We start from the raw sequence: 13712 nt of genomic DNA, 5'->3' as shown, positions 1-13712 counted from the left end.
GTCTGTTAATATTATTTTTAATAATGTAGAAGATATTGATTTGAAAGCTAAAGTTCTGTTTAAATAAGTTACTACACTAGTTTGTCAAAGTTTGCCAGTTCTAATGACACTAATTTTAGGGCTAATAATATATTATATCCCAAATCCTTATATAATTAGAATTTTAGCTTGCTGTCCACTGCAAAGAAATGGCATCTGACTTTATGGGAATTTACTTTAGTAAGTTGAAAGGGGAAATGGCAAAAACTCTTAGTGACACAGCTTTGCTAAAGTTCCTCAAGGGTATCTGCTAAACAATAGTCAAGTTATGAAGTTATTGAATCCAATGATTTGGCCCTTTTAAATAAAATGTCAGAAAGTATACCCATTAATAGTGACACAGCAGTGATCCTTTTGTTCATATTATGCTACTAACTTTCTTCTTATTCCTTAAAAATGCTTTGTTTTGATGCAACAAACACTTACTAGAAAACTGAGAAAAAAGAATTCCAAAGTACATCCCCCCCTTTTCCAAATTTAGTTAGTGTGTGGAATGTTAACAGAATGAATGAGTGAGTGGATGGGAAAAAGAAAAGCATTTACTAAATGCTCAGTATGTTTATAGTACTGTATTAAATACTGGAGATACATATAGAAAAGAAAAGTTCTCTGACTTTTAAGAAGTTCACATTCTTATAAAGGAGCTTTCAGTGTTAAGTCATATGGAAAGTTCTCAATGTTATCAGTATTCGTTGGCAATACAGGTGGCAGTACATCATTTTGTTTTTCATGTTATAAAGCCATGATAATTTCTGATGTCGAAATATTTGTCAGTGCCAAGGATTTTGGTGGTGAGAATATTTTTTCTGGTTCTTCAATTATGATTAGGAAGCAGGCAACAGGAAGGACAGCAACAGGCAGTTTCCAGGCAATATCATCAACATCAGCATTACTTCCCTAAAGCGTGGCTTGCAGGGCTGGACTGACAATTAAGAAAGAAGGCCTATGACAGTAGAGTGTCCATAAGGATCTAAGGGCCCTGACAGATTTTCTAAACTCACTTGATGAAAACAAAACCAAGACGCCAAATGTAAATGCAAGGTATAGCCTACTTAAAGCACAGTCAGTTGTTTTCACTCAGATTCTGTTTAAGGAAGCCAACAGAAATTTGGTTCCCTATAGTATCTGCTTGTTGTTGATGATGATGATGATGATGATGATGATGATGATGATGATGATGATGGTGGTGATGGTGGTGGTGGTGATGGTGTGTGTGACAGAGACGAAAAGTAATTCATGCTTTGGATGAAGAAGAATTTGTACTCCAGCCGGCTTATTTCTTCACCTGAGGATGCAGAGTAAGAACTTATAACTGATGTTATGATTCCCCCCTAAAGAGCCCAGTAAAATTATTATAATTCTTCAAGTAGTGAAAATTTTGGGCCAGGATTCACAAACACCTGAAAGCAATTCTAACCTCAAATACTAGTTACCCTGTCCAAGTCAATTGACTTCTGTTTGCCTCAGTTTCCTCAGGGTTGTTGTGAGGATCAAATGAGATCATATTGGTAAAGTGCTTAGCACAGTGCCTGGAACACTTGCATACCTAATAAATTGTTTCTTTCTTTCCTCCCTCCCTCTCTCTGTCCTTTCCTTTCTTTCTTCTTTTCTTCCTTCCCTTCTAGCTTCTTTTCCTCTCTTTTCTTCCCTTCTTTCCTCACTCTATCCCTCCTTTCCTTCCTACCTAATTAATGTTCAGTCTAAAAAGATGCCAATGCCTAGGGAAGCCTTCAATATAGTCCCATGCCTTACTCCCCACCCCCACCCACCCATTTACATTAAATTGTTTTGCCCCAATCTAAATTGTACAACATGAATCCAACAGTCCTCTGAGCTCTGAAAAGCATGTTAAAAATATACTTACCTCTTTTGTATTTCTGTTATTTTGGCTGCTTATCCAGTGTTCTTTCCTATACTTAAGCTGTTTCATAAATTATTTTTTTTTCATGGGAATCAGCAGCTTCTCCTTGATAATGACTTATTCATTCTGTGATCATTGTTAGGTTTGTGCCACAGCCATTTTGTTACACTTTAGGAAGTATGATTTTTTTCTTCATTTTTCCAATTGTACATAAATTCTAGAATTATACCATGGGATCTCTCAGGGTTATGTTTGGAAAATGTTAACTTGCTTCATTTTAAAACACATCTACATCCTGATTGAATGTTTTGAAATATATGAATTAGATAAACAGGCATGTACTTTATGCTCTTGGGCAGAGATAATTATTGTTTTTGTTGTCATTATTTGTGATTAGTGCTAATACAATTATTATGATTTTCCTGTCACATTGAACTTTTTTTTTTATATCTCTCCCATGAGAGAGGTCATGTCACTCACCAGACTGTGTAATGGTAAAAAAATGACTAGCAACATCATAAGTTCATTCTGTCAGAATTCTTTGTGGTAGTTGGAAAATCACTGCAATATATACAAATATTCAGAAGCTTCCTATGCAAAAAAAGCAATGTTACCTTTAGTGACTCTTGTTTGCTATTTTTCTAAACTATACCTCTATTTGAGAAGTAGACACACTACTTTAAAGGCACATTAAAGCAAATTTAAATAGACTAAATTCTATTTTGCCATAGATTTTGATGATAATGTTGGAGATGTTTGTCTCTGGAAAACATTTTCATAATCACACGTGAAAGGCAAGAAAGCTATATGTAAACAAAAACCAATATATCATATATTTCTGTGTGTATTGACACTTAAATGTTTATTTGGGTAAATCATTTACATTGAATAATCTAAACGACATCGATTTTTAAAGAAATTATTGTTACATACATTATAGTACAATATATAGAATCATTGATTTGAATATATATGTACAAATATAAACACTTGAATGTACAGGGAAAGAAATACTTCATTCTATAATATGCTGAATTTTGAATTGCTATTTTTAGAGTTGAAAGAACTTTAACATGTTTTCAAGTATATATGCATATATGTATGTGGGCTTATATAAAATATATTTATATGTGTTTATACATTCCTGTTTTCATGTAAACATGTGTATATATTTTTCGAGGATGAAAATAATCTGTACTTGTAAGTTTATCAGTGTAAAAAGCATACAATGACAAAATTCTCTTCACCAATGTAAATTGACCCCTCAAGGATTTTTATACTTGTGAAGAGTAAAAGCTATTTACAACTTAAAAGGCTTTTTAGAAGGAACATCTATATAGCCTCTCCTACAGGATAAACTGGATACAGAGAGGACCCCAGAGAATGTACTGGAGCTAATACTCATTAGGGCATACCAGCAAACTAAGACCTGGGATTTAATGGCAGAATTCTACAAACATTAAACTTTAGGTTATGCCAACTTCAGAGGAAACAAAGATAAAAATGAAAACCCTTCCTACTCTCAAGGCTTTGTCTTAATGGGCGGGTGGGGGCACGAGAAGGAAGAACACACATGCAAAGTAACTGGAGAGGGAATCTAACGACTGATGGAATCAGAAAAGGCTGCCTTCCTATAGATAGGAGGCAGCATGTGAGTTCAACCTTGAATAAAACTAAGGATTCCAAGAAGTTAAGCGGATCTAGGAGAGCATTTCAGAAATCTGGACAAAGGGTGGGGCAGGGGGAGAGAGGGCATGTGTGTGTGTGTGTGTGTGTGTGAGAGAGAGAGAGAGAGAGCGGGGGGGGGGGGGGGGACAAGGTTAGAACTGTATCTATGTGCTCCCTTAAATATTGTTTGTTCTAGGACATGGAATTGGGTTCCAGGTAATTTTGATCACTTTCTCATTTGGAGGACAAGGAGGGCTCTAAGCTTTATATCCAAAGCTTGACCCTTTTCCTCCCTAATACCAGTTCCACACTGAACACACATAGGGGATAACAAATAAAACCCTCTATCCAAATCATAGCAAAATAAAAATCAGAGAAGATACAAAGGAGAATACATAGCAGACAGTACAGAGTGCAGAAGCTCTCACGTTGGGATCAAACTAAAAGAGTCCCAATCTCATCGAAGGGGAAACTCCCTGTAGACTGTAGAGAAACAGATTAGGAATAGGGACATGATGGAGACTGCTATTGCCTATCATGTCTTTCTAGTCATTTCCTTCAGGAACCTAAAGTGGAGTTGGTCTCATCTCTTTTCTCTTTCCAAGCTGTAGGCCAGAAGCAACTCAGTGAAGGCACTCATTTGGAGAATTCCCTAAAAGGGGGATTCAAAGGGATGAAGGCTAGAGCTCTCAAAGTTTCTTGCTAACTCTTTGTCACCCCTCACTGAGCAGGACATTCAGCTCCACCAAACTATGGAACAGAGGTTACAGTATGATCCTTGATTATGGTAGGGGTGGGGGAGGCAAGGGAAGTGTACTAAGGCAAGGGAAGGGTGTGTGAAGATCTGGAATCCATGATTTTCCTCTCTCTTTAGGACAAATTATACCCACTTTCCTTCATAACCTGAACCACTTGAAAGTGCTAGCCTCACAAATTAATTTCTCTCTCTCTCTCTCTCTCTCTCTCTCTCTCTCTCTCTCTCTCTCTCTCTCTCTCTCCCCTTGTTAATGGTGACAGCTTTTTGCCTTTATGTGATCAGAAGATGCCATGTTAATAAAGGTTTCACCCTGCATGTTCAAGGTGAAATGTATTTAGTAGATACTGGTCAGGGTTGTATGAATTACATTCATTGCAAGCCCAAAGGTGCATGTGCTCCCAAAGAAATCTTGTGAATTCTAGGAGAATTAACTTAGCTCAATAATATAAAATTGGCCAAGGGACCTCATTTCATTGCTTGCATCAGAATCCATGCCAACCTTCTGATGTCAATTACTGTAGCCTGGTAAACAAGTCCTTATACCCATACATTTCATGTAGTCCCTAAGCGAGTCAGGCTCATCATGTGAGATTAATCTCAATTGAAATCAATTTCTCTAACCTTGTCAAGATGTATTCGAATTAATAGGGAATTTTTTTAGAATTCCCAATGGGTTTTTATCAGTTCAAGTTTTCAATGTTGGAGAGTGAATTTTGCAATGGAACTTCCATTGAGGTAATCTTTGAAATAAAGTTTTTTAAAATTGTTTCCATTCCTAATTTTAACACCACCTGGTAGAAACTATGCTCTCTGTACCAGTTTATATATGCAAACTATTTCTTCATCGCTTTATTTTTATTCCTTGGTTAAGATAATTTAATAGTTTAGGGAGCTTTGTTTGGTTTCTCCTGTTTTTTTATTATTGGCAAGAATGTTCATAAAGTTTCCACAGTATAAAAAAAGTTCAAAAATGAAGAAATTTTATTAAATTCAGTAAAAGTTGAATACAAGTCAAGTTTTATCTCTGTTCCAGTTAAATATAGAAACTATCATTGCAGTGTAAACTACACTTATACAAAAGACAATGGCTTAATAAATAATATAGTTGATATACTTAATATCTGAAGGGAATTAGGAATATTTATAGAACACATATTATAACAAAATTTAACTAGAAATGATGATAAGGACAATGTTTATGCATATTTAAATTCCAATAAATATTTGCATACAATTAGCCTATGTAATAAAAAGTAGCAGATCATTTACTCCAAATAATTACTGCTAACATTAGTGATCTGATAATTGCTTTTAAACACTAATAAATATAAAATGTTTAAAATAATTTTAAAATAAAAAATAAAGGTATTTTGAAATGTGGAACTTAAGTTTGTTTTATTAAGTCATCATAGAGTTTTATAAGATGAAATAAGCTGTGCCACAGTTTAAATCTCATGATTCTTCACAAATTCATCAAGTTAGGATAACATTGTTTATGAGCTCTTCAAGTTATGTGTTACAGCTGACTTCTAGAAAGAACGTTAGGGTTCATTTAATTCAGCTCCCTCATTTTTCTGATGAGGAAACTGAGATACAGAAATATAAGTGACTTGATCAGTCACACAGGTAGGTAAGAAACAAGACCTGAGATTCAAACCCAAAACTTCTAAATATATTTTTCCCCCACCACACTACATTAAAGTTTTTTTAAGCTTATTTGCTGTTGTTTAAACTTTTTCAGTCGTGTCTGATGCCTTATGATTCCATTTGGGATTTTCTTAGCAAAGACACTGGAGTAGATTGGCATTTCCTTCTCCAGCTCATTTTACCGATGAGGAAATTGTTACAAACAGTTAAGTGACTTGCCTAGGGTCACACAGTTTGAAAGGTTCTCAGACTGGATTTGAATTCAGGAAGATGAATCTTCCTGATTCCAAGCCCAGATGTCAATCTACTTACTATGCACCTAGATGCTCCTTTTAAGCTTGCAGAATAGAAGAAAACATAGAGAGAATGATCTTCAAGGAAAATAGGGAGTAGTCTTTGTAAATGCTATTTGAGTGTCCTTCACGGCTCGGAGCTCTGCCCTCTAGTCTCCCCAAAGCTCCAGTCTCATGTCACCAGTTGATTTTTGACTTATCTAACTGGATGTTCCATAGCTATCTCAAGCTCAACATGCCCCAAACAGAACCCATTATTCCCCTTCCAATCTTTTTTTTTTCTCTTCTGAACTTCTCTTCATTAACGTTCCCCACAAATAACCATTTTGTTGTCAAATCTTGTTATTTCAACCTTCACAACTGCACTCCTCTATATTACTGTCTCTCTATTTGCACAGCCACCATCCTAATACAGGCTTTCCATCACCTCTTGTCCAGACTATTACTATAGTATTCTAATTAGTCTCTCTCCTCAAGTGTCTCCCCAGTCTATTTTATCCTTCAAATATTAAGGTCAATTTCCCTCAGCATATGAATGCCACCCCCCACACTCTATAAACTCCATTGGATCCTTATTATCTCATGGATGAAATATAATTTTTTTCATTTGATACAAATCTCTTAATAATATGCCCCTTTTCTTCCTTTCTAGTCTTTTTTCACTGCTCTCCAATGATGGCCACCTGGCTTTTCCTTATATATGACACTCCATCTTACATCTTGGTGCCTCTGCCTTGACTACGTTTCATATCTAGAATCCCCTCTCTCTTCATCTTTTTTTTTTTTAATGCAATTTATTTATTTAACATATTTGGTTTTCAGCATTGATTTTCACAACAGTTTGAATTACAAATTTTCTCCCCATTTCTGCCCTCCCCCCCCACTCCAAGATGGCGTATATTCTGGTTGCCCTGTTCCCCAGTCAGCCCTCCCCTCTATCACCCCCTTCCCCTCTCATCCCCTTTTCCCTTCCTTTCTTGTAGGGCAAGATAAATTTCTACGCCCCATTGCCTGTGTATCTTATTTTTTAGTTGCATACAAAAACTTTTTTTGTTTTTGAACATCTGATTTTAAAACTTTGAGTTCCAAATTCCCTTCCCTCTTCCCTTCCCACCCACCCTCCCTAAGAACCCTTCCACAATATTCATGTTGTGAAAGGCTAACTACATTTTGCTCCTTCCCAACCCATCCCGCTTTATTGAATTTTCTTCCTTGACCCTGTCCCCTTTCCAAAGTGTTTGTTTTGATTACCTCCACCCCCATCTGCCCTCCACTCCATCATCCCCCTGCCTTTTATTTTTTTTTTTATCTTCCTCCCTCTTCTTTCCTGTGGGGTAAGATACCCAACTGAGTATGTATGGTATTCCCCCTCAGGCCAAATCTGATGAGAGCAAGGTTCACTCATTCCCCCCTCACCTGCCCACTCCCCTCCTCTCCTAGAACTGCTTCCTCTTGCCACCTTTATGGGAGATAATCCACCCCATTCTATCTCTCCCTATCTCCCTCTCTCAGTAAGTTACTCTCTCATCCCTTAATTTCATTTTATTTCTTTTAGCTATCTTCCCTTCATCCTCAACTTACCCTGTGTCTGCTCTCTTTCTTTTACATATATATATATATACACATACATACACATACATACATATACACATAGATACATGCATACATACACATTCACTTATATATATACATAAACTTATATATATGCATATATATATATGCATATTCCCTTCAACTACCCTAATACTGAGGTCTCCTGAATCATACTCATCATCTTTCCATGTAGGAATGTAAACAAAACAGTTCAACTTTAGTAAGTCCCTTGCAATTTCCGTTTCTTGATTACCTTTTCATGCTTCTCTTGATTCTTGTGTTTGAAAGTCAAATTTTCTATTCAGTTCTGGTCTTTTCACTGAGAAAGCTTGAAAGTCCTCCATTTTATTGAAAGTCCATATTTTGCCTTGGAACATGATACTCAGTTTTGCTGGGTAGGTGATTCTAGGTTTTAATCCTAGCTCCATTGACCTCCGGAATATCGCATTCCACGCCCTTCGATCTCTTAATGTAGAAGCTGCCAGGTCTTGGGTTATTCTGATTGGGTTTCCACAATATTCAAATTGTTTCTTTCTGGCTGCTTGCAGTATTTTCTCCTTGATCTGGGAGCTCTGGAATTTGGCAACAATATTCCTAGGAGATTTCTTTTTGGGATCTATTTGCGGAGGCGATCGATGGATTCTTTCAATTTCTATTTTGCCCTGTGGCTCTAGAATATCAGGGCAGTTCTCCTTGATAATTTCCTGAAAGATGGTATCTAGGCTCTTTTTTTGATCATGGCTTTCAGGTAGTCCAATAATTTTTAAATTATCTCTCCTGGATCTATTTTCCAGGTCAGTGGTTTTTCCAAGGAGATATTTCACATTGTCTTCCATTTTTTCATTCCTTTGGTTCTGTTTTATAATATCCTGATTTCTCATAAAGTCACTAGCTTCCACTTGCTCCAATCTAATTTTTAAAGTAGTATTTTCTTCAGTGGTCTTTTGGACCTCCTTTTCCATTTGGCTAATTCTGCCTTTCAAGGAATTCTTCTCCTCATTGGCTTTTTGGAGCTCTTTTGCCATTTGAGTTAGTCTATTTTGTAAGGTGTTGTTTTCTTCAGTGTATTTTTCAGTATTTTTTTGGGTCTCCTTTAGCAAGTCATTGACTTGTTTTTCATGGTTTTCTCGCATCCTTCTTATTTCTCTTCCCAATTTTTCCTCTACTTCTCTAACTTGCTTTTCCAAATCCTTTTTGAGTTCTTCTATGGTCTGGGGCCAGTTCATGTTTTTCTTGGAGGCTTTGGTTGTAGGCTCTATGACTTTGCTGTCTTCTTTAGGCTGTATGTTTTGGTCTTCTTTGTCACCAAAGAAAGAATCCAAAGTCTGAGACTGAATCTGGGCGCGTTTTCGCGTCCTGGCCATATTCCCAACCACCTAACTTGACCCTTGAGCTTTTCAGTGGGGTATGACTGCTTGTAGATTACAGAGTTCTATGTTCTACGTTTGGGGGGGAGGTGCCAGCTCTGTCAGAGCCGCACTCCTCCTTCCCCAAGGACCCCCAGTCCAGACTGGGCTCAGATCTTCGGCAGGCTGTGCACCCCTGCTGTGATCCGCCACTTAATTTCCCCCACCAGGTGGGCCTGGAGCTGGAAGTAACAACAGCTGTAGCTGCCCCACCTCCGCTGCCCCCGGGGCTGGAAGCCGAACCGCGAACTCCTTCCACTCCCGCAGCTTTTCCCACTAACCTTCTCCGCAGTCTTTGGTGTTTGTGGGTCGAGGGGTCTGGTAACTGCTCACGTATTCAGGGCGCTAGGGCCCCCTCCGCCCGGCTTCCGGTCTGGATCGTCCACGCTGCTCAGGCTGGGCTCTGCTCCACTCCGTTCCCAGCTCCCAGCTCCCAGCTCCCAGCTCCCAGCTCCCAGCTCCGTGTGGAATAGAGCTCACCCAGAGACCATCCGGTCTGTCCTGGGCTGGAGCCCTGCTTCCCTCTGCTGTTCTGTGGGTTCTGCCGTTCTAGAATTGGTTCAGAGCCATTTTTATAGGTTTTTGGAGGGACTCGGGTACGGAGCTCACTCTAGTCCGTGCTTACCAGCTGCCATCTTGGCTCCGCCCCCCCCCTCTCTCTTCATCTATACCTCTTAGATAACTCGCCATCCTTCCAGATTAGATTAAAATCCAGACCCTAGCTGCTCTTTAAGTTCATTTTCATTTATCCTGTACTTATACTATTACAATGTACTTAGCTATATGTTCATTGTTTCTACTATTAGAACATGAGCTCCTTAAGGGTAAAGACTATTCTTGTCTTTTCTTATATCCCTAGCACTTAGCACAGTGACTGGAAAATGTATTCAAAATAGAATTTTTAATGTATTTAGAAGACTTAGATTTGAATTCTATTAATTTTCTGCATCTCAGTTTTCTCATCTGTAAAATAGTATTGGACTAAATAAATACTAAGGTTCCTTACAGAAGTCTGCTGTTCCATACAAGTTGAAGAGCTCATGATCAATGTTATTCTAATGTGAAAAAATATCAATTTTAAACTGTGGCAGGGCCTATTCTTAACAGAACTCTATGGTGATTAATAAAACAAGCTTAACTTCCACATTTCAAAATACGTTTAATTTTCCTTTTCAAAATACTCTAAATATGTGTTAACAAGTAATTATCAGATCATTAATTTTGGAGTTAATTATTTGGAGTAAATAATCCACTATTTTTAATAGGCATAGTATGTGCTTGCTGAGTAAGTATAAATTCTACTGGCAGATTAGAATACTTCTTGGTTTCATGTCTCAATGGCCATGATAGCAATGACACATACAAGTCACTACCACATCTTGGTAAAGACTTAGAAGTAACTATAGGCATAGTACTGTGAAGATACTGTTAGATTGAAATTTTCTCCCTACACTCTGTTTCCCAAGCTTTCTGTGCCCATTCCTCTAGACAGAGCTATTGAGACTTACCAAAGAAAATACCATCCCTGTCCATATCTCCATCATCCACTGTGCTGCAAAACCTGTATTCTTGATAACTCAGTAAGCCAACCCCCAACAACCTAATTTTCAAGCACACTGGTCACTCTATAATAAAATGAAAAGGCAGTGCAGTATAGTGAAAAAAAATCTATGATCTGCTAATTAATAGCTGTGATACTTTTGGCAAATTGCTTAAACTTTCTAGGCCTGTGTTCATTCGAACACTGTGCAACTTCCATAATTTTAATTACTGGGTATTTAGTTACTGGGATATTAGCTACTGGGTTACTGCAAATAAGCATCATGGCCTGTGATGGCCATTTTCTAGTGTCATAATTTCTGGTTAAATTTCCGTACATACATATTTTGATGTACTGACAATGAAATATACCTTCTCCCATTTTGTTCATAGGCTGGCGGATTACATGAATAGTGTCTGTAAGTGTTTAATAAATGTCTTTTCACTGATTGAGTAGAATAAGGCATACATTGGTAGTCATGAAAAGATTTGTTTTTCTTGATTTTTGTTTCTTTTTCTATTTCCAATTTATCTATCGGACGGAAAGGGCCTGGAGGAAGGAAGGGGTAGAGGACACATGGTCCAGGGTTCGAAGAGCTAGAGCTAGCTGTGGGAGGGGAGGTCAGGGGCCACCGCCGGGAGTCCCGCGGTAGCAATGCCGGATTACAGGGGTCGTCCGTTACGTCGGGGCACTTTGCGCCCGTAGTCCAGCTAGGCGACCACGCTCAGGGGCATCTCCACGCCGGTGAAGAAAGAAGCGTGGAAAGCCCCCACCTCGTCTGGCCTGCCCATCCGTCCCAGGGGCTGCGCCTGATCCGCTTCTCTGACCGTGGCAGAGGGATCGGGGGTCAGGGTGGCCAGCTCCTTCCACAGAGGGGTCCAGATGTTTCCTGGGGAGATGCAGTTGACTCGGACACCATACTAACTCTCATCCAGGGCCAAAGCCTCGGTCAGAGCGGTCACAGCCCCCTTGATGGCCACATAAGATGCAGCCTTTCTCTGCCCCATGGCACCCACCAGGCCGGAGATGCTAATGATGCTGCCCTGGCTCTGCCGAAGGAAGGGAAAGGCACACTTGGATACCGTGTACGTGGCAAACAGGTTCAGCTCCAGCAGCTCTCCGAAGGCCTGGGAGGACGTCTCTTTCAGTATCTCCTCTGGAGCATGGCGTCCAGCCTTGTTTTCAAGCACTCCAGGAGGCCAAAACGTTGTAGAGTCTCAAAGATCAGGGCCTCCACTTCCCCTTCTCTGCTCACATCACAGCGGATGAAGACAGCTCCTGCTGGTGGCCTGACTAAATTCAGCCCTGCCCCCTGACTAAATTCAGCCCTGCCACCTGACTCACTCCTGTCACAGATAATCTCTTTAGCACCATTCTCCACAAAGGCGCGCACTGTCAGCGCCTATACCCCAAGCACCTCCAGTCACCAAGACCACCCGCCCCTCTCTGCAAGGACCCGCAGGCATCTCCAGCCCCGGGGGATCAGCGGTCTCAAGTCGGACAATTGGCATCACTTGAGCGTGTTTGTCGCTCCACCCCTGCAACCATCTTCTTGATTTTTTTTTTTTTTTGTTATAGGGTAATGGTTCAGGGATGGAATGTTAGGGTGGTTCACCTATCTAATCTATCTAATCCATCCATCCATCTATCCATCTATCTGTCATCTACCTACCTACCTATCTTAGCGTGTCAATAAAGTATTATTAGTGAGTTCTGCCATGTTCCTCTTGAGTCTAAGACTATTGTTGACCACTCCAGCAAAACCAACTATCCTTATCCTAGTTGACTAGTCCCACCTATTAGAACTGCTCTCATGATGTGTACCAAACTACTTTTGCACCCGGACCTTTTTGTATCTCTAGCCCTCGGCACCTACGACATGTTACTAAGAACATAAACAAAAAGCACTATTAGGACATTTTTCGACAGAATGCTAACTAATGTTGGGATAAGGCAAAGCCTAGTGGTATAAGATATACTTGAGATATATTATGAAGAAAAATAGGGATTCTATGAGGCAGATTATTAGCAGAGAATGATTTCTATATATGCAGGAGCACTTATGGAAAGACAGAGACATAGGGCATAGAACAGAATCCGATGTCAAAGTGACAAGTAGGCAGAGAGAGAAGGAAGGGAAGGGATACAAAATAAGACTGGGAATATTGAGAAGAGCCAGATTATTTAAAGCACTAATATAGTACAGGAAGAGAGAGAGAAACAGAGAGAGAGAGAGAGACAGACAGACAGACAGAGACAGGGAGGAATGAGCAGTAATTGGAGTTCAGAAAAATCTGGAACATTGTAATATAGAAATCAAAAGACTGAAATAAGCCAAATTTCTCAATTTTGTTGTATTGTAAAACTATAATGTATTTTAATAAGGGAGAGATGCTAATAATTTTAAAATATTTTCTTAATAGTAATGTGATTTGGAAAATGACTAGGGTTTCTGGAAGAAATTAAATGTAAAATAAACCCTAAAAGGGAGGTAGACTGGAACAATAGGAAAGATTTGAGACCAGAGCACCTGAATGCAAATCCTTCCTTGTGCTACTTAGTACTTTTGTCAATCTGGGCTCATCACTTTATCTCTTTGGAGCAGTTTTCTCATCTTTAAAATGAGGCAATTTTACCCATGAGGATACTTCCAACTTTAAACCTATAATTACATGTTTGTATTATGTGATTAATCATTTTAAATACTTTCACATTTTGCCATAGAATCCTGAAATAAGCTTGCAGAATAATGTCACATCAAGGCTCTGGCCATATGAGCAGAGGCAATAGGATATCCTGCATAAGGACTACAAACTTTGATTGAAATTTCACCACATATGCATATTAACAATGTGACCCTAGGTTATTCACTTAACCTCAGTTTCTTAATTTCTAAAAGTGGGACCTA

General features: G+C 39.0%; 1 pseudogene; it reads right to left on the bottom strand.

Annotated features, from left to right (window-relative positions):
* Nucleotides 1-11466: 11466 nt before the first annotated feature.
* On the bottom strand, nt 11467-12270 carry LOC118854739 (annotated as a pseudogene).
* Nucleotides 12271-13712: the final 1442 nt, after the last annotated feature.

The sequence above is a fragment of the Trichosurus vulpecula genome, chromosome 6 (assembly GCF_011100635.1).
Source record: "Trichosurus vulpecula isolate mTriVul1 chromosome 6, mTriVul1.pri, whole genome shotgun sequence".
In the NCBI taxonomy this organism is placed as follows: Eukaryota; Metazoa; Chordata; class Mammalia; order Diprotodontia; family Phalangeridae; genus Trichosurus; species Trichosurus vulpecula.
This window is presented reverse-complemented; position numbering and strand designations above follow the sequence as displayed.